This window comes from Mesocricetus auratus, unplaced genomic scaffold, assembly GCF_017639785.1.
Source record: "Mesocricetus auratus isolate SY011 unplaced genomic scaffold, BCM_Maur_2.0 Super-Scaffold_100010, whole genome shotgun sequence".
In the NCBI taxonomy this organism is placed as follows: domain Eukaryota; kingdom Metazoa; phylum Chordata; class Mammalia; order Rodentia; family Cricetidae; genus Mesocricetus; species Mesocricetus auratus.
In genome coordinates this window covers 15,515,416-15,534,868 of record NW_024429194.1, presented here as the reverse complement: position 1 = coordinate 15,534,868, position 19,453 = coordinate 15,515,416, and the positions used below count along the sequence as shown (strand labels likewise).

General features: G+C 36.3%; 1 long non-coding RNA gene across 1 annotated transcript in view; it reads right to left on the bottom strand.

The window, feature by feature from the left end:
- LOC121142607 overlaps positions 1-13,407 on the bottom strand; it is a 57,953-nt gene extending 44,546 nt beyond the window's left edge. The window contains exon 1 of the long non-coding RNA XR_005879625.1: positions 13,134-13,407. This is a non-coding gene — a long non-coding RNA (uncharacterized LOC121142607). The remainder of the gene's footprint in view (positions 1-13,133) is intronic.
- Between the last annotated feature and the right edge of the window lie 6,046 nt (positions 13,408-19,453).

Here is a 19,453-nt window from a genome sequence, read left to right as displayed (position 1 = left end):
TGCTAGTGTCAGAGGCATACAGGTATCTTAGGCTAATATGCGAATTCTGTGTCCACACAGGACAGATTTTTGTCTTTTTGAACACTGGTAGCTTCAGAGGGTGGTGAGGGAAAACCAGGATTTCACAAGTGCTCAGCACTAACGAAACGACACCTTCTCTCAGAGTGCTATTAGCAGTAGTCTAGACAGGGGCTTGAGGCAGCTTTCTGTCCCATTCCTTGCTTCAATATGAAGAGCCCTCATCTTTCAGACTTAGGGGTAAATTAGGACACTGCAAACTATATTGCAGCTCATCCTTGACTTAGAGAAATTCCCGCCAACTCTTAAAGGAAGAGTCGGATCAGACTTACTACAGCACAATATTTGAATACTGTTGTTCACATTAAACTGAAAATGTGCTGAGCATAAATGTTTTTACCTTGATATAGTATGTCTAGTCTTTGATTTCCTCACATTTGGTTCATCTTCTTAGAATATGTTTTGCCATTGATTCTCTTTCAAAATGAGTTTCTTATGAATAAGTTGCATGATGTTATCCATTTGGATAATTTATGTTTCAGGATTGTAAATATTATTCACATGTAAGCTAATATGATAATGAAACAGTTAGCATTGTTATTTTTATTTACTGTGTGTTTTCTAGGTGATTTGTAATTTTCTTCTAGACTTTATGGTTTCCATTGTGTTCTGTTGAAGGAAATTGCTAAGACACACACTACTACATCAATGTAATTTTGGAGGACAAATCAATTTAAATTCAGCTCAATTATTAAATATAATTTATTAATATCTAGACTAAATTTTAAAACTAGTATTGATATAAGTAGATCCAGATAATAAATATTTGAGAGGAAGAATTTAAAGTGCCTAATACTTATATGGTCCTTGAACTACACAAACCAGCTTTAACATGTGCTGCTATGTATAAGACATTTCCAGACTCCCTAGAATCCAGTTTTTCTTTTGCATGTTTGTTTTTCCTAAAGCCTGTAGCTGCCTTTGCAAGAGAAAAGAAATGGGGGTGGGAATAAAAGTTTGCCAAATCAAAACAATCAATAAAACTAAGGAAAACCACAGGATTTTCTTCATTATTTCTGCTACCGGACACTTCTGCCCTGACCACTCTGGAATTCTTGATTATCTGATCCATGGCCACTACTGCTATCTGCTCCTCTTGTGCTGACTTCAAATGTTTATACCTATAATAAAGATCACAAATAGGCAAGAAGACCATTTTGGAAAAGGGTGTGAACTCCTCTCTCTCTCTCTCTCTCTCTCTCTCTCTCTCTCTCTCTCTCTCTCTCTCTCTCTCTCTCTCTCTCTCTCTCTCTCTCTCTCTCTCTCCTTCTGTGTGTGTGTGTGTGGTGCAAGTGCAATCCATTGTGGGTATGAATCAAGACCAGAGACTGACAGCAGGATTTCTTCTTTAGTCACCTTCTAACTTATTTTTCAGCAAAGACTCTCACTAGACCTGAAGCTCACCAATTGGCTAGACTGGATGTACAATGAAAGAGTGCCCTAGGATCCACCTCTTCCCCTTTCCCCACGTCAAGTGCTGGGCTGGCATATCAGGGTTACATATCTGCATTTATCATCCTTTCATAGAATCTAAATGCAGGTGCTGCAATTCAACAAGCCCTTAACCTCTGAGCCAACTATTCAGTCATGGGAAAGTCAATATATTGGACTAAATGCTCAAATCTAGGGACAGCATAAGAGAGTGTCTCCAAGCTGGCTTGAAAAATGTGATAAACAGTTTTGTTGTCTGTCTTTATCCGTACCACAACTTGCTACACTTCCTGTTATAACACAGAGAGACAGACAGACAGACAACAGACAGACAGAGACACATAGAAAGAGTACAGATGCATCCATTTGAATAAAACTCATAATAATATGTTATATCCCAATCATTATTTTGCCAATTACTTTCTTCATATATTTAACAATTTTTAAGTGAGCAGATAGAGATTTATCATCTCTATTAGAACTTAGAGGATATTTTTAAGTTTCAAGTATAAATAAAACCAATGTCTTCTTTTCGAGTGCTTAATACTTTTTCTATTGCTTGATATTGAATAAATTGGAGGAGCTGATAATTGTTGAAATATTTTAAGAGATTGCTTAGAATCATATATTAAAAGCTGTAATTAAAATTATTAGATCCAATGACATTGTGTTTATATACATTGATAAATATAACTGAAGTAGTCTCCAAACTTTTCAAGCTAATCTCTATTTCTAAAAGGTGAGAAGAAAGTTATTTTAACCTTTTTATTCTGGCAATAGTGTGTGATCAAGACTATTAAACTTTGAAACTGTAATGGAAGAAAAGTAATATTCCCTTCTAATCTGAATATACCTCCCTTATTTTGCATATTTTTATCAAGTTGTCAGTCTTTTACAATTGATTCAGACCTTGGTGACATTAGTCTACACTTACACTCAAATATTTAAATTGAAAACATTTCCATTTTTAATATTATAACATGATGTCATTTTAATTTTCATATGTAGAATATTTATCATATTTTCAAATATTTTGTCATTGATTGTGTCATTCACACATCTAAGAAAGATTATTATCTCCAGATATTATTTTTCTTTAGAGGTTAAATAAAAATAAAATTAAGCCACTTATGTAAAAATCAAGGTGATGGAGACAACTTATTCAATATAAGGAAAAGAAAGCTTACAATCTAGAATATTCCCCAAAAGTCAAAGTTCACTATCTTATTTTCAGTATTATTGAGATGATGATGATGTTTATCTGATTTTTGTATGGGAATAAGCACATGTATAATAATTTATCCAAAAACTTATTTCAATATTATAAGTATACTATACTAATATCTCCTATATAATTTTAATACAAATTGGTATTTTAATTCCTGTGTTTCCTTGGTTAGTGTCAAACTCCTGGTCTGAAATGATTCTGCTCTCAGTCTCAGTACTAGCTAGAACTCTCAGCAGGTGTAGCCATGCCCCAATGAGATCTTAACACCTTTATGTTAAAACTCACAGGGCCTTCTCTATGCACCTTGCATCTATATCCTATTCTATATTTAGTATATGTTATCATCGGTCAATTGTCATCTATCTGAATGATTATTCATATCACTTCAGTGTGCTCAGTCTTTAAATTTAGTGACGAGAATTGGAAACTCAGTCTTTATTCCATATATTTCTTATATTATTTAGATAAAAATGAGTTTTATACTTTTACTTCTCAGATAAATTTTTATTTTTGGTGTTGTACTTTCATGTCAGTATTTCTTGTTCTTCCCTAACTTATTCAAAAATTTAGAATTTTAAATATTCATGATAAAATTGTAATACTTTCACCATTTAAAATAAATAAAGATCTCTTTTAGTTTCCTATGCTTTTTCATAGATTATATTTCTATCTTGTCTTTCGGCCCTCCAAAATCTCCCATCAAGTACTACCCACTATCCTTCAAATGTATAGCATTTTCTTTGATTAATTGTTAATTTCCTAAAATATGTATAATTATATAGGTGTATTTTTCTTAATATAACCTGCTTTGTCTATATATTGCTACTTGCATTGTATTTTCATGGCTGAGTGGCATTAAACATACAAGTAGAGTGTCTTTTATTATGGAGACCACTTTTCCATGCCCAGTTTTCTTCAGTTGCCTATAGTTATTTGGATAGGGTTGAAACCCTGTCTAAAAAAAAAATAAAAAATAAAAGAAGAGTATAAATAAATAGTATTATTATGCTAATAGGTCTGGTAGACACAGAGAAAGACATAACTATCATTACTCAAAAATCTTGGCATCAAAGATGGTCCCTTCAGGAGGCAAATGTACAATTCTTAAGGATTGGAACCCTATCTCAAGTAAAACAAACCACAAGATGTGTTGAGTGTATAGGACCAGAAGGACAAAGGGGAAGACTGAGACCGTATTTGACTGACATAGTAATAACTCTGTGGGATCCTGATCTATTGCAGCAATGGAATACCCAGATTAACACTCCTCCAGTATCAGCTATAAATCATAAACAAGCTCATGGTTGTGGAAAGAATACTGTAAGGCAATACAGAAAACAAACACCAACCATTCAGTCTGTACATAAAGAAAATACAAGTGTAAATGCCTAAGAAGAGAGGATAGCTATCCAAAAAGAACCATCAAAGGAGAATCCGACATGTGGTAAACTCGGAAACTATTTCTATACAAAATCCATGTCTTTACTTCCTAGCACTGTTTTAGTTCCAATTCACTGAAACCAATGCTGTCATTGGAGTTGGATTTGGCTTTCCTCCTCTAAATACAACCATGTTGTTAAAATAAAATTTGGAGTTTCTCTATTATATCAAGAAGCCAATTGATGTAAAACGGAAGTAAACAAAATCTAGGGACTGTAATTTGTCTATTCTAGGTTCTTTCCTTAAGAAACACTGTAGCTACATTGGTGGGTTATGGGTTTCTTAACAACTTAAGATTAGTTGTAAAGAGAAGCTTTTTCCTTGAGAGAAGCCTTCCCGCCAGCCTGGTTCTAGAGCCACATCAGTCCCAAATAAACACACAGGAGACTATATTAATTATGAAGCTGTTGGCCTTACTTTTTTCTTACTGGCTAGCTCTGCTTTAAGTAATTACCCCATAATTGTTAATCTAAATATGTCTCTTACCGGAGAATAGTTCCGGGCTCCTACCCCATGGTGTTACATCTTGAATCTCCTCTGTTTCTCCTACCCAGAGTCCTTCTGGACTCCTAGTCCCTCCTATCTAGATTCCCTATTGGCCAGACAGTGCTTTATTGACAAATAACAGGACTTCCCCAACAATTAGTGACTTTTTTTTCTTATTAATGAACTATCTATGAAACCAATAGGACAAATTCATTTAAGTATATATGACTATTTGAATGTTACTTACATTGAACATAGATTTGTTAAATTTCAGGAAAAATATTTTTAATTGAATAGAATTTGAGTGTTTGTTTCTTTTATTTTGAGATTAGATGTGCTAAAATCTCACAGAACAATTTACCCATGTGGCACATACTGTATTTTTAGAACCTGCATTAATTCATTATTGATAATTGATCATTATTTGCTGCTATTTCAGATAACAGAGAATAATTCATTAAATATAATTCTAAGAGCCTAAAACATTTGCATGCATCTTCCCAAAGTATGCTAATGTTTTCAAATAACACCCAGTGTGTTAGAGATTGGTTAAAATTAGGTGACTTGCTAATGCTTTTAAGAAAACCAACAACACCACACCCTGCCTGGTATTTGCTATAAAATTACTAATTCATCTAGTGGTTCTTAAAATAATCAAATTCTGCAACATTGTCAACAAATATATTTTGAATATTTGATCCATAAATGTCCTAGTACCATATATTTCTTGATCAAACTCTGCCACTTCTAGTTTGATTGAATTAATCCATTTTTGTTTCTATCAGAAAAATGAATACAGCCCTTTAAAGTAAGTTCAATTTGGGATACTTAGGGATGCTTTGTACTTTGAAAAATAGCAACACAGAGCCCACACTAGGGAAGCTGAAGGAAAGCCTACATAGAGCATGTACTGACTGATGGCCATTGGGACATTTGAGTGAAGACAGTAATTAGTTATTGCCTATCTTGTTTTCAGTGTGACATGGAGGGAAATTCACCAACCCAGTGATTAATGGATTGGATGCTTATTAGTGTACCTGAAGAGTAAGGGAAGGCACTGGGGGTGGGAAATGCAGTGTGTAGCAATCATGAATGTGGGAAAAGCCTTGACACTATCAGTCCCTGTAAGTCTGAGTACTTCTAAGGAGAGGTTTACTTTCAGTTTGCAATAAAATAATAATAATAGTAATATAATAAGCCCTTATTCTTCATTCTTATTTTGATGATGCTTTTTTTATCATGTAAGATATTTTTAGACAGGTAACAATGTTTTGTTTCAGAAATGTGCTGGAAAATAAGCTGAACTAAGCACCTCAATAAATCCTCTCCTTTCAACTATAAGCCCAGCACTTTCCTAAGAACTGAAGGAAATAAAATTACAGTTAATTAGGATTTACTAATAGGACTTGTTATGCCTAACTTGTTAGTCTTTCTGGAGCCTCAGAGTGATGTCATCAGGACACTCTCCTATTGGGGTTTTAAAAATGTATAGATATGTGTGTTTATTGTCTAACATGCTGCAATGCATATGTTCCATGTACTCAAATCATCTACTAATCTGCAGGTTTCCTATTTTTAGCTTCCTTTTCCAGTTGGTATGAATGTTCTCTATCTCTGCTGTTAATGTTGGTAGGTGCTTGAATTAAATTCTATACTTAAAAATGTTTTTTCACACAGACAAGGATGCTCAAATAATGATTTCAAATCATGATTGTAAGGTTTTGAAGATCCTCACCATATAAAGGGTAATTACTGAATTAACTCAATTTAGCCCTAATCACTTTTTGAAACAAAGAGGAAGATATTCTCTTTACATTTTAAATTTTCTGTTTAAAATATGTGACTCAAAGTAAAGTTTCTTCATTTTGAATATCAATTTATCACTTGATTCTTAAAATAAAAATTTTGTTGAGCTCTATGTTACATTATTCTCCAGGCATTTGTCTTGTGATGTGTCATAAATAACACATTTATCTCTTGAAAAAATTAATCATAGTTCCTTCGAAAAATCACAGTTGTATGATATCTTAAATTCCCCACTGTGGAAAATGACTTTATATGTTCCTCAAGATTATCTGATAAGTATTGCACTTAAAATGCTGTTAATTTTGTTTGTATACAGACATAGATATCATTTCTTCTTGTCTTTTTTTGATATGGAAATATGCAAATGAACTCAAAATACTATTGATTCAAACCCTAATTAAATTTCAAATAACTTTATGGCTATGCAGCATTTGCTTGTGATTTCTAGTGTGTCTTCTAAAGTGAAGTTAAACTAATGAGGGAACATTTTAAAGTTAGAAACAAAGCCATCCATTGTGAGATAATGGTGGATAGGCGCAAATATCATTCAGAAAATAAAGCTGTATGTCTTAATTTCAATTTATTTCCAGAAGATTCTACATGCATGATACACTAGTGCATTGTTGGCACAAAACTTGTGGGAGTAACCAATAAATATCAGATTTGACAAGGCCCTTTCTAGGAGATTAATCCCAAACCTGACAATGCTGTGGTGATCTAGAATCAAGAGACTAGGTAACACATGGACCTAAGGTAAAACCAAATAATACTGGTCTAACAGAAAAGAAGCAGTGATTAATGGTATTATGCTATACACATAAATTAGTGCCATATTCAGGCATCACCAGAGACCCTTCTTTCTGTTATGGATAAGAACAAATACAGAGATTGACAACCAGACATTACACAGGAAGGGATACCTTGGGATATACAGCTCTAAGTGGAATGGCTCCATAAAGTCCCTCCCATGAAAACTCAGGGAAAGAACCCCCTCTTCCATGGAAGGGAAGTTGGAATGAGTATAAAAGCCAGCATAAATGAAGGACACAATGAAGATAAGGCCCTCTAAATCAACTGACCAAAGCACATATGAACTCACAGAGACTACAACAGGCCCAGGGCCTGTTCTGATCTGCACCAGGTCCTCTTTGTATATAATACAGCTTCTAGTTTAGCATTTTTATGGGAATCTTCAGTGTATAAATGAATGAGTCTCTCTTAGGGTTCTTTTCATTCGGTTGGTTTGGCTTGTCCAATTTTGATGTGATAGTTTTGTTTTATATTATTACATTTTATTTTGTCATGTTTGGTTGTTTCCTCCTAGAGGTGTGTTCTTTTGTAATGAAAGACAAAAATAGAGTGGATCCTGATGGGAGGTAAGGTGTGGAGAGTTGGGAAGAAGTAGCAGAAGAAACTAAAATCAGGATATATTGTATGAAGAAAATAATCTTTTTTCAATAAAAGGGGAAAGATAAACACATTGCTAAATCAAAATAAAATCATACAAATCAGTTTATTTTTATCTCAAAGCAAACATCTTCCTATGTTATCTGCTATTCATCTGTGAACTGTGAAATACAAGCTAGCATGAATTTGGAATACAGTTCAGAGCCATGCAACAATTTGCTTGAATATTTCAGAAATAAAAAAGAATAAAATTGATATTTTAATTATGAGAGATGCATGATTCCAGTAACTGGCATTATTAGCCAACTGGTAAATTATATGAATCAAACATAATCATATTTGAATCTAATTGTTGATCTTCTTGAATAGACTTATTAAATCATTACAATCATTGTTTAAATTTAATATATGAAAAAGTCCATTGAGCTTTTAGCAATTATCAGCACGTAAAAGTTTACTCAATACAGTTCTGATGATAATTTGGTTAACCAAACCAATCCACATTTTTCAATAGCTAACACATTAACTAGGCTTTCTGATTGCTTTCCATTATGTTTTTGTCTTAAGACAACAACCTTAGCTCAGTGAAGGAGTTATGATTATAGCAGAATTCAGTAAGTAAAGGAAGGATGAAAGAGTTGAGTGCAGGGTACTTTTGACTTCCGGGTACTGGCCTTTGTTTTTAATTATGTGTCCACAGCAATCATTATCTTTTTTTTTTTCTTTTTCATTTCTTTACATTACCACTAAAGGGAAAGTCTATGCAGGCACTTAAGTGGAGGGGAGATCTTCAGGTTTTAATGAGAATTTGTAATAAAAATCTGATCTAGAAATAACAAAAATGTATTTTTTCTAATATAAATTACCCTGTCAAAAAATCCCATGATGGTAAATGAACAGATCTCAAATGGGCTTGCCCTTGTCACACAAACAGGACTCAAGACAGGACATGTACGCTACAGATTCCAAGGTGAACTCTCATTTCCATCATATTCATATTTTCAACATTTGACCCAGTGCTTTAGGTGAGTTAGGACCTTGCTCTGGGCCCCAACTCCCCACATCCCCCTGCTTCTGTCTCCCTGGGTGTGCCCTGCACCTAGAGAGGAACTGCCAGACCAGAATCACCCTGAGCCTGGCCATACCTCAGCCTTCAGTTTTCCTCAAGCCCCTGCCTGCCCAGGGCTTTAGGTGAGTCAGGGCTCTGCTCTGGGCCCCAATTCCCCACATCCCCCTGCTCTCCTCTCCCTGGGTGTGCTCTGTGCCTAGAGAGGACCTACCCCACCCGAAAGAATCACCCTGCCTCTGGCCACACCTCAGCCATTGGTCCGCTCCAGGCCCTGCCCAGTGCTAGAGACCCCTCCAGCCCCTGCTCAGTGCTAGAGTCCCTCTGGTCTCTGCCTGTGCTGGAGAGTGTCTCAGACTAACCTGCACCCATCGTGAGACCTATTGGAGTATTTGACCTGCTTGAATGCACTGGAAGAGATCCTTAGGCCCAAACACACCAGGAAAGGAAGAGACCCCACAAGCTCCCACTGAAAGAAGGGATGGGAAGGCAGCAATATAAAAACATAGCCAACAACAGAAGAACCAATATGATACCACCAGAGTCTAGAAACTCTACACCAGCAAGACCTGAACATCCCAACACAGATAAAACAGAAAAGAATGACCTCTCATGAAAATGATAGAGGTCCTCAAAGAGGATATGAGAAAATCCCTTAAAGAAATAGAAGAAAAAACAAACAAAAATGCAAGAAATCAACAAATCTCTAAAAGAAAGCCAAGAAAAAACAATCAAACAGATGAAGGAAACAATTCAAACAGTTGAAGACCTGAAAACTGAAATGAAGACAATAAACAAACAAACAAAAAAACACAAACTGAGGTAATGCTGGAAATAGAAAAGCTGAATAAACAGAAACTACAGATGCAAGCATAACTAACAGAATACAAGAAATGGAAGACTTCATGCACTGAAGATAATCTAGAGGAAATAGATTCATAGACAAAATAAAGTTTTAAATCCAACAAATCCTTAACACAAAGTATCAAGGAAATATGGGATTATGTGAAAAGACCAAACCAAGAATAATAGGTATAGAGGAAGGCAAAGAAGCCCAGATCAATGGTGTAAAAAAAATATTCAACAAAATCATTGAAGAAAACTTTCCCAACCTGAAGAAAGAGATGCCTCTGAAAGTACAAGAAGCTTACAGAAAACCAAATAGACCAGACCAAAAAGGAAAGTTCCCTTGCCACTTAATAATCAAAGCACCAAACATACGGAATAATGAAAGAATATTAAGAGCAGCAAAGGAAAAAAGGTCAAGTAACATATAAAGGCAAACCAATCAGAATTACACCGACTTCTACATGGAAACTATGAAAGCCGAAGGTCCTAGATAGATGTTCTGCAAACACTAAAAGACCACAGATTCCAGTCCAGACTACTATTCCCAATGAAATTCTCAACCACTATAGATGGAGAAAATAAGATATTCTATGACAAAACCAGATTTACACAATACATATCCTTAAATCCAGCCCTACAGAAAGTTCTAGAAGGAAAACTCCAATCCAAGGAAGTTAACTACACTCAAAATAACATGGGTAATAGATAATCCTGCTTTACCAGAAGTCAGAAATAGGGTAAAAAACTCACATGCAAAACTACCACCAAAAACGGATCCAAAGCAAACAAGAATCAACAATCAATGGTTATTAATATCCCTGAATATCAATGGTCTTAACTCACCTATAAAAAGACACAAGCTAACAGAATGGATATGAAGACAGAATCCATCCTTCTTCTGCATACGGGAAACACACCTCAATTTAAAAAACAGATACTACCTCAAGGTTAAGGGTTGGGAAAGGCCGGGCGTTGGTGGCGCACACCTTTAATCCCAGCACTCGGAAGGCAGAGGCAGGCGGATCTCTGTGAGTTCGAGGCCAGCCTGGTCTACAAGAGCTAGTTCCAGGACAGCCTCCAAAGCCACAGAGAAACCCTGTCTCGAAAAACCAAAAAAAAAAAAAAAAGGGTTGGGAAAAGATTTTCCAATCAAATGGTCATAAGAAGCAAGTGGGTGTAGCTATCCTAATATCTAACAAAATAGACTTCAAACTAAAATTAATCAAAAGAGATAAAGAAGGTCATTTTGTATTTATCATAGGAAAAGTCCATCAGCATGATGTCTGAATTGTGTACATCTATGCCCCAAATACAAAAGTACCCACATTTGCAAAAGAAACATTACTAGAACTCAAATCACACATTAAACCCCACACACTTTTAGTGGGAGACTTCCTAAAGTAGGGGTCATCTCAAAGACATAGTTATGCTCCAGAAAACTCAATAATTAGAATCCAACAACATGAAAAAATAGCTTATATAGTGTAAAAAAGTGGTAGAGCATTCACTTAGGTATATGCAAGGTTCTGGATTCAATGTTCATTACTACATAGTGAGAGTGACACAGAGAAAAAGAGGCAGAGCTACAGAGAGGACAGGTAATGAGATACCTAGGTGTTTGCTTGCAATATTTTGTTGGGACCTATATAATATCAATGCAGTTTCATGATTTCTTTTCAGTATTGAAGTGTTTTGTCATCTTTCTGAGGTATAAAATTAATTGCTGAAAATGTAATTTTTAAACAGGGAGGCAAATCCCAAATAAAAATAACTTCCTCCTGCAAGACATCAGCAATGCAACAGCTTTTAGTAGGGCCTTGTGAGACCCTCCCCATCACACTGGAATTTTGACTGGACTGAACTTGTGTGATCTTCCATAGATACATTGTGGAAGGTGGGAATGAAGACAAGGATACAGACCAGGATACAGGCACACACATGCACACATACACACATACACATGAGACAGAGAGAGAGAGACAGAAACAGAGAGAGACAGAGATGAAGGACAAAGGCAGAGACAGAGACAGAGACAGAGACAGAGACAGAGTGAGCACTAGGTTTGATGATCTATCTGCTCTTGACTGGAGAAACTACAGTACCCCAGAAGCTCGACATGTTTATTGTGTAGAGTTGAACTGGAGCAGAGAGGTAATACATTCAGCTAAACAAGGTGAGGTTATTCCATGCAAACAAAAAGTAGTCAGGATTTATTTATACAACTGGATCAAGGAGACGGTTGTAGTTAATGTTGGTAGCAGTGGTCTCTGTAGGAGAGAAGTGTTCAGGTCATCAATATCTAGATAGAAATAGGAGAGAACCTTTTCTCTGCACACTATCAGTATGTACACACACACCAGAGGAAGGTTTTGCCATTGCTATTATGTTCAAGTGAGGGAGGAAGGTTTGCTGTTCTTCCCTGTGTCTGAGGCATGCGGTCGTTGACATGGCCTCACCACAACAAAATAATATGTTTACCCAGGTATTCAGGGCTGTCTCTGCTTCCAGCAGGCACTGGTCTGCTTTTGATAGTGATCTGGAAGAGACTGGGACATTGGGCTACAAAAGACCTTGCATGCTGTAAGACGGTCTTAGTGTGGCATTTGGAAAAGGGGACTGGGAAGAGAAGAATAAAGAGAAAACAGTGGACTTCAAAGGCATGGCAGAAGTTTCAGAGGAAATCTCTAACTCCATCAGGAACCATGTGCTAGACTATTACAAGAATATGGTTTTCATCATCCCTAACTTAAACTTTCTGTGTCATGGGAACTTAGTAACGTTGGGTTTAAAAGTGGTAGACTGATTTGTTTGACAGAAGAAATTTCGAGAGGGGAGCCTTCAACGGGGAGCTCACGAAGCAGGCAAAGTTGTTAAATCGATAACACTACATAAGGAATTTTCCCACACTGCACTGGATAGCAGGAAAGTTGTGCTAATGGAGAACCGGAACATCTCAGGCTCCGTCTGAAAGAATTTCCTGCTACTCAACGGTGCCTGCCCATGAAAGCTTTCCTCTGTGGCAACACATAGAAGCTGATGCAGAGTGACCAAGGGAATCAGCCCACACACTGAACTGTGAGCAGAACCAGTAGAATTTCTTTCCTTCCTGGGCCCACAATAGCTTTGCCCCAAATAAGCACACAAAGATTTACATTAATTTATAAACTGTGGGCTGATGGCCAGGGCTTCTTACTGGCTAGTTCTCTCTTACTTATTTTCCTGTAACTACTAATCTATGTAACTGCCGGCTGCATTCTCTCATATCCTAGTGCTACCTATCTTCCTGCCTTTGCTTGTCAATCAGTGTTTTATTCATCAACTGTAGGAAGAGATCTTACATACCCGCAGCAGTGGTCACAGGCATGTTGAACATATGGGGGTTAAAAGAGCTGGGAGGAAGGAGATGTTCTCCATTTGGGTTCTGGTCACATCTTGGAGAGCAATGTGCAGACCTTTGGTTCTCAGCTTTCTTGGCTTCTCATGTAAGTGACTTCTCCCTCAATAAAATATCATAGGACATCCTCACTTTGTGCAGGTTAATATTTCCACAGTAATCAACAAATAAGAGAAACATATGTAGAGGAGAACTTCCCGCATCAAGGTAGTCTCATCCACAGGTCAGAATGTTAACAGAATTCTAGAAAACTGCTTTCATCAACAATGGGTTGAAGGGTCCAAGCCACTGAAGGGAGGCCCAAGGCCATTATATGAGGCTGTGGGGGATTCTATTACAAGCCACAGATGTCACATATGGAGCCTCTGGGTTTATGTTCTCCAGATGCATTTCATTCTTGCTTTAGTTTGGCCATTTCTTTCTATTTCCACATTCTTCCATTTTGGTTTGGGAATGTTTATTCTGAGCCATCTCATGCTGGAATTATATTACATGTATTATACTTTATATTCACAGGTGAGAGATTGCCCTGAGTCTCAGATGGGTGTGGGCTTTAGACCTTTAAACCTTAGGAAATGTTAAAGACAATGTGTGTAATGTGCATTCTTCCCACCAGCCTAGTCCCAGTGCCGTGTCGGACCCAAATGAACACACAGGGCACTACATTAATTATGAAGCTGTTGGCCATTTGCTTGGTTTCTTATTGGCTAGCTCTGAATTAATTATTAACCCATAACTGCTAATCTGAGTATTTTTATGTGGTCTTTTCTTACTGGAGAAAAGGGTCCAGACCTCTTACTTCTTCTGTGTCCTATATAGTGACTCACTGTGACCCTGTTTCCCACAATCCTCATCAACTCAAAGTCACACCTATCTTACTTTCCTATTGGCCATCAGTGCTTTATTTAATAAACCAATAAGGCAACATATACACACAAGAACTTCCCCCATAAAATGTGGACTCTTGAAGATTTACTTTAATTCACATTATGATATGAACTTCAGGTTTTGGGGATAAGGATTGGAAAACTAAGATTTAAATTAATGTGTTTGGTTATCAAGCTGGCAAGAGAGAGCTGTGATGGCACTTGTTACCTTTTTTATGACAAGCCTGCTAGGGATAATCTTGATTAGGTTAATTGAAACAGGCAGACTCACTGACCATGAGTGGCATCATTCCTTGAACTGTGTATAAAGGGGACATTTACACTCTTTGCTGGTAGACTATGGATACAATATGATCATCTATCTACCTGAAGCTTTTGATACTGTGATTTCTCCATATGATGGACTGTAACCCCCGACTCAAGCAAAACAAACCTGTTCACAATCAAGATGATTTGTCACAGTATTTTATTAAAGCTATAGAAAAAGTAACAATCCAATTAGAGAAATTTCTGTCTAAAATTATGGGTGATTATAATTGTTACATGAATAATGAAATTATACAGTAAAAAAGTAAATAAATACTAGATATTATAAAACTTTAAATCTGTTAATGTTTGATAAGTGATCCCTTATTTAGATGATCAAACACAATAAATAATATTTTCCTTGTCCTATTTCTGAGGTTTATCTATGCATTTATTTGACAGACTACTTTGTGTTTGATACTACATTCTAGATGTTGAGAAAAAATATGAAAATATAAGAAGTCTACATGGATTTCTCAAATTTTCTTGCTACCTCACAATGAAACTAATTTCTGTAAATATAGACTCTCAACAATGTTATCACATATACTCCATGTTGCCTAGTATTCATGTAAGGCTTACTAATTTCAATGTAATAGCTATATTATTGCACTATTTCTGAAAATACCAATGCTCATAAATAAATTCATTAAATAAGTTCATGATGCTACCATGCATTAATCTATTAAACTTTATCCCATGATTATTCTCAACCACAACAAATGCAAGAGCTAGAATAAATAGTATCTTCAAGCCAAGTGATGTCCCAATAAACTACTAAATCACTTAAATGGCCAACTTGGCACCATTAGCTTCACTCATGATAGTACTTCCCAATTAGAATGTGTTTACATGTTGGTGACGGGCATACTTAGAATTTAATTAGAATTGATGATAGTATTACTGTTGGTAAGTTTAATGATGCCAACTGGTCATTTAGGTGGCTGTCATTAGTTATACAGGCTGATCAAATTCTTGTTTCAACACAGGGTATTGCATCATCAATTAATAAGCAGATTCCCTCATTTCACACGAAGAGATGTAAAACATATGCATCTGCTGCATTGAATGTCAGCATTAAGTACACTTGATGATATAAATGAGGATCTACATATGATATCCCATATGGAATATATTAAGATAATACCAGTGTAATACATAGCAGGAATGACTGCCTAACAAATTCTGTATTAAAAAGACAATACAATAGAAATTTGAAACGCTAGGGTTTATTAGTCACAATTGAGAACTACAAGACAATTTATGATTAGTTTATGACAATTTGCAATTGTCAGGATTTGTAGATTTCTTTTCTGTTAATTAGAGTGGATAACCTGGATGGCCTGTGTTTTTCAGGAGAGCACATATCATTAGATGAAATGTTTTGTATTTCAGGAAGACTGTTTACCTCATCATATCATTTATTTGCTATTAAACCTCTGAAATTTTATAAATAAGGAATTTTTCTCAGTCATTTTATAACTTTAAGCAATCAAACTTAATGTGGTACATCCTCAAAAAATATGAACTAATGAGTTAATTTCAATAATAATAATAACAATATAGAGTAATATGCAAGTGCTAGATACAGTGGATCTTTTATTGTCAGCTTAATTTTTTTCTGTTTTACAGAATAAGACAAAACTTAAACATATAACTATGTTGAAATAAATTAAATGTATTGTAGAGAAAACAACCAAATTCAATGATAATGATAGTAATACATGCAAGCATCAACCTGGAGCCCATAGTAAGTATATCACTTCCTTATTAATGCTATCAGCAGTAATTATGAAAGTAACAGCATAGTAAATGGGACACTTCGTTTGTGCACTAGGAAGTTATTATTCAGTATCCTGTTTTCTAAAATACAAAACAGTTTCCTTTGATCCTTCTCAAATGAAGGAAACACCAAATGAATAAAATTGACCTTACATTTTCCATAAAAACCCAAATTCCTCTCAAAATGTGTATTCTGTCTCCTGTGCTTAACAAGGTTGTCTGTGTTTTCAGATCAGCTCTCTCTACTGCTCCTAGCTGATGGAATGTCTTCCAAAAGATATTGAACTTCTTTCTGACAAAATTTAAGTATTTTGGGCAAATTATCTGGAATTTCTAATTTCTAATGTCAAATTCATAAAAGTAATTCAGAACATTTCTGAACCAAACATGCTGACTTAGGAAAAAACTCACATTATTAACAGTACTAGCATAGCTTCCATCCTTTCCTCATAGAGGAGACAAAAGGTGGCAACAACAGGTATCTGAAACAAATAATCATCCTCTCTAAATCTTGGCATGTTCTGTAAAATGATGGTTATGATACACAGTCTATGGCAACATCTAAGAAATTCTTGTTATGGATAAAATTGTACCCTTTGTAGAGTATGCACCATGAGTAGGTGCTCCATAAATGGTGGGTATTATTGAGGAGTATTTGGAAGAGAACATTGAGTGTTGAATATTGAGTTTCTTCCAAAGTTTATTAGTGAATTTTATATAGATAGGTTTTCATGATCATGCAACTGTCCAAATGAAATATTTGAAATATAGACTGACATAAGTCATGTCTTCCTTCACAAAACATACATGTCCAACATGTACATCTAATTTCAAAATAACAATCATTGCCAATTAATGTTGTTGAATAAAACCCATATTTGTGAATCAAGTAATTTCATAGTCAAATTTTCAAAGAGGGACACACAAGGAGGACCTCAGGAAAGAGAAATAGTTAAAATCTTCTGGGTAAACCAAGAAGGGGAGTAGAAGGGAGAGGATGGAGGATGGGAACATGAAGGCTCTAGATGGTCAATTTGTGTGAGGAATCTAGAGGGGAACAATGAAATCTCTATCTTGAGAAAGGAACCATTATGGGGTTAGGGAGAAACCAGATGTTAGGGAAACTTCCAGGAATCCACAAGGATGACCATAGCTAAGACTCCAAGCAATAGTGGAGAGAGTGCCTGAACTGGGTTACCATTATAATCAGATTAGTGACTACCCTCATTGTCATCATAAATCCTGAACATAGTAACTGATGGCTGAGCTCCTGGAGCTTAGTTGAAGAGAGGGAGGAGGCATCATATGAACAAGGGAGGATCAAGGTCATGAATGGGAAAACCACTGAGACAGCTGACCTGAGCTAGTGGGAGCTTATGGACTGTGGAATGACATCTGGGGAACCTACATAGAGTTTTGTGACTTGATATGTGGGGAGTGCCCCTGACAGTGGCACCAGTACCTACCCCAGGGACTTGAGTTGGCTTTTGGGAGCCCCTTTCCTATGGTGGGATATCCTGCTTAGCCTTTATTTAGGGGGCAGAGGCTTGGTCCTGCCTCAACTTGCTATACCAGACTTTGTTGACTCCCCCAAGGGAGATCTTACCCCCTCTGAGGAGTGTATGGAGGGTAGCATGAAGGGTAGATGGAAGGGGGAGGAGAAGGAGAGAGAGGGGAACTGGAGCTAGTATGTATAATGAAATAAATTTGTTTTGCCAAAGAAAAAAGGATTCTTATGAAGAGTAACATTCCTTATGACTTGTGTAATCAGTGATAGGCTCTTTCGCAGCAGGGTGGGAATTGTATATACATTATGGAAGATTACTTTGGTGGCACAAACCATGATGCAGATCAAATTAATTTTGGAGTCCTAGATATATATATCTTGGCACTCTTGGCAGCAACAATTGTACTTATAATTGTAAATCCATCAAATCCCTAATTGGTTCTTATATTGCTTCACAGATGACTTTAAAAAGTTTTCCTAGAACATTCTTTCACCTATATGTATGATTTTGATACTTTCCTCCTATATATAGTGCTCAGACATGTTCTATTTCAGGTCTACAGAGATGGCTCAGAGGTTAAGAGCACTGGCTACTCTCCAAGAGGTCCTGAGTTCAATTACCAGCAACCATATCGTGGCTCACAGCCATCTATAGTGAGATGTGGTGCCCTCTTCTTGTAGAACACTGTATACATAATAAACAAGTGAATCTTTAATAGATAAACCAATGGAATCGAATTGATCACCCTGACATTAACCCATACACGCATGAGCACCTGATGTTTGACAAAGAATCTACAATTATACAATGGAAAAAAAGAAAGCATCTTCAACAAATGGTGCTGGCATAACTGGAGGCTGACATGTAGAAGATTGCAGATAGATCCATATCTATCACCATTCACAAATTTAAATCCAAATGGATCAAAGACCTCAACATAAATCCAGCTGCACTGAACCTATTAGAAGAGAAAGTGGGAGGTACCCTTGATTGAATTGGCACAGGAGACCTATTCTTGAATATAACACCAGTAACACAGACAGTGAGATCCACAATTAACAAATGGGACCTCCTGAAACTGAGAAGCTTCTGCAAAGCAAAGGACACAGTCAGCAAGACAAAAAGGCAATCCACAGATTGGGAAAAGATATTCACTAACCCCACATCTGACAGAGGGATGATCTCCAAAATTTACAATAAATTCAAGAAGCAAGTCTCCAAAACACCAAAGGATCGTATTAAAAAGTAGGCTACAGAACTAAATAGAGAATTCTCAGTAGAGGAGTCTAAAATGGCTGATAGACACTTAAGAAAGTGCACAACATCCCTAGCCATCCAGGAAATGGAAATCAAAACAACTGTGAGATACCATCTTACTGCTGTCAGAATGGCTAAAATCAAAAACTCCAATGATAGTTTATGCTGGAGAGGATGTGGAGAAAAGGGAACACTCCTCCATTGCTGGTGGGAATACTGCCTTGTACAGCCACTTTGGAAACAGTATGGAGATTCCTCAGCAAAATGCGAATCAGTCTGCCACAAGACCCAGCAATTCCACTCTTAGGCATATACCCAAATGATGCACATTCATACAACAAGGGTGTCTGCTCCACTATGTTCATAGCAGCATTATTTGTAATAGCCAGAACCTGGAAGCAACCTAGATGTCACTCAGCTGAAGAGTGGATAAAGAAAATGTGGTACATTTACACAATGGAGTACTGTTCAGCAGAAAAAAACAATGGAATCCTGAAATTTGCAGGCAAATGGATGACACTAGAAGAA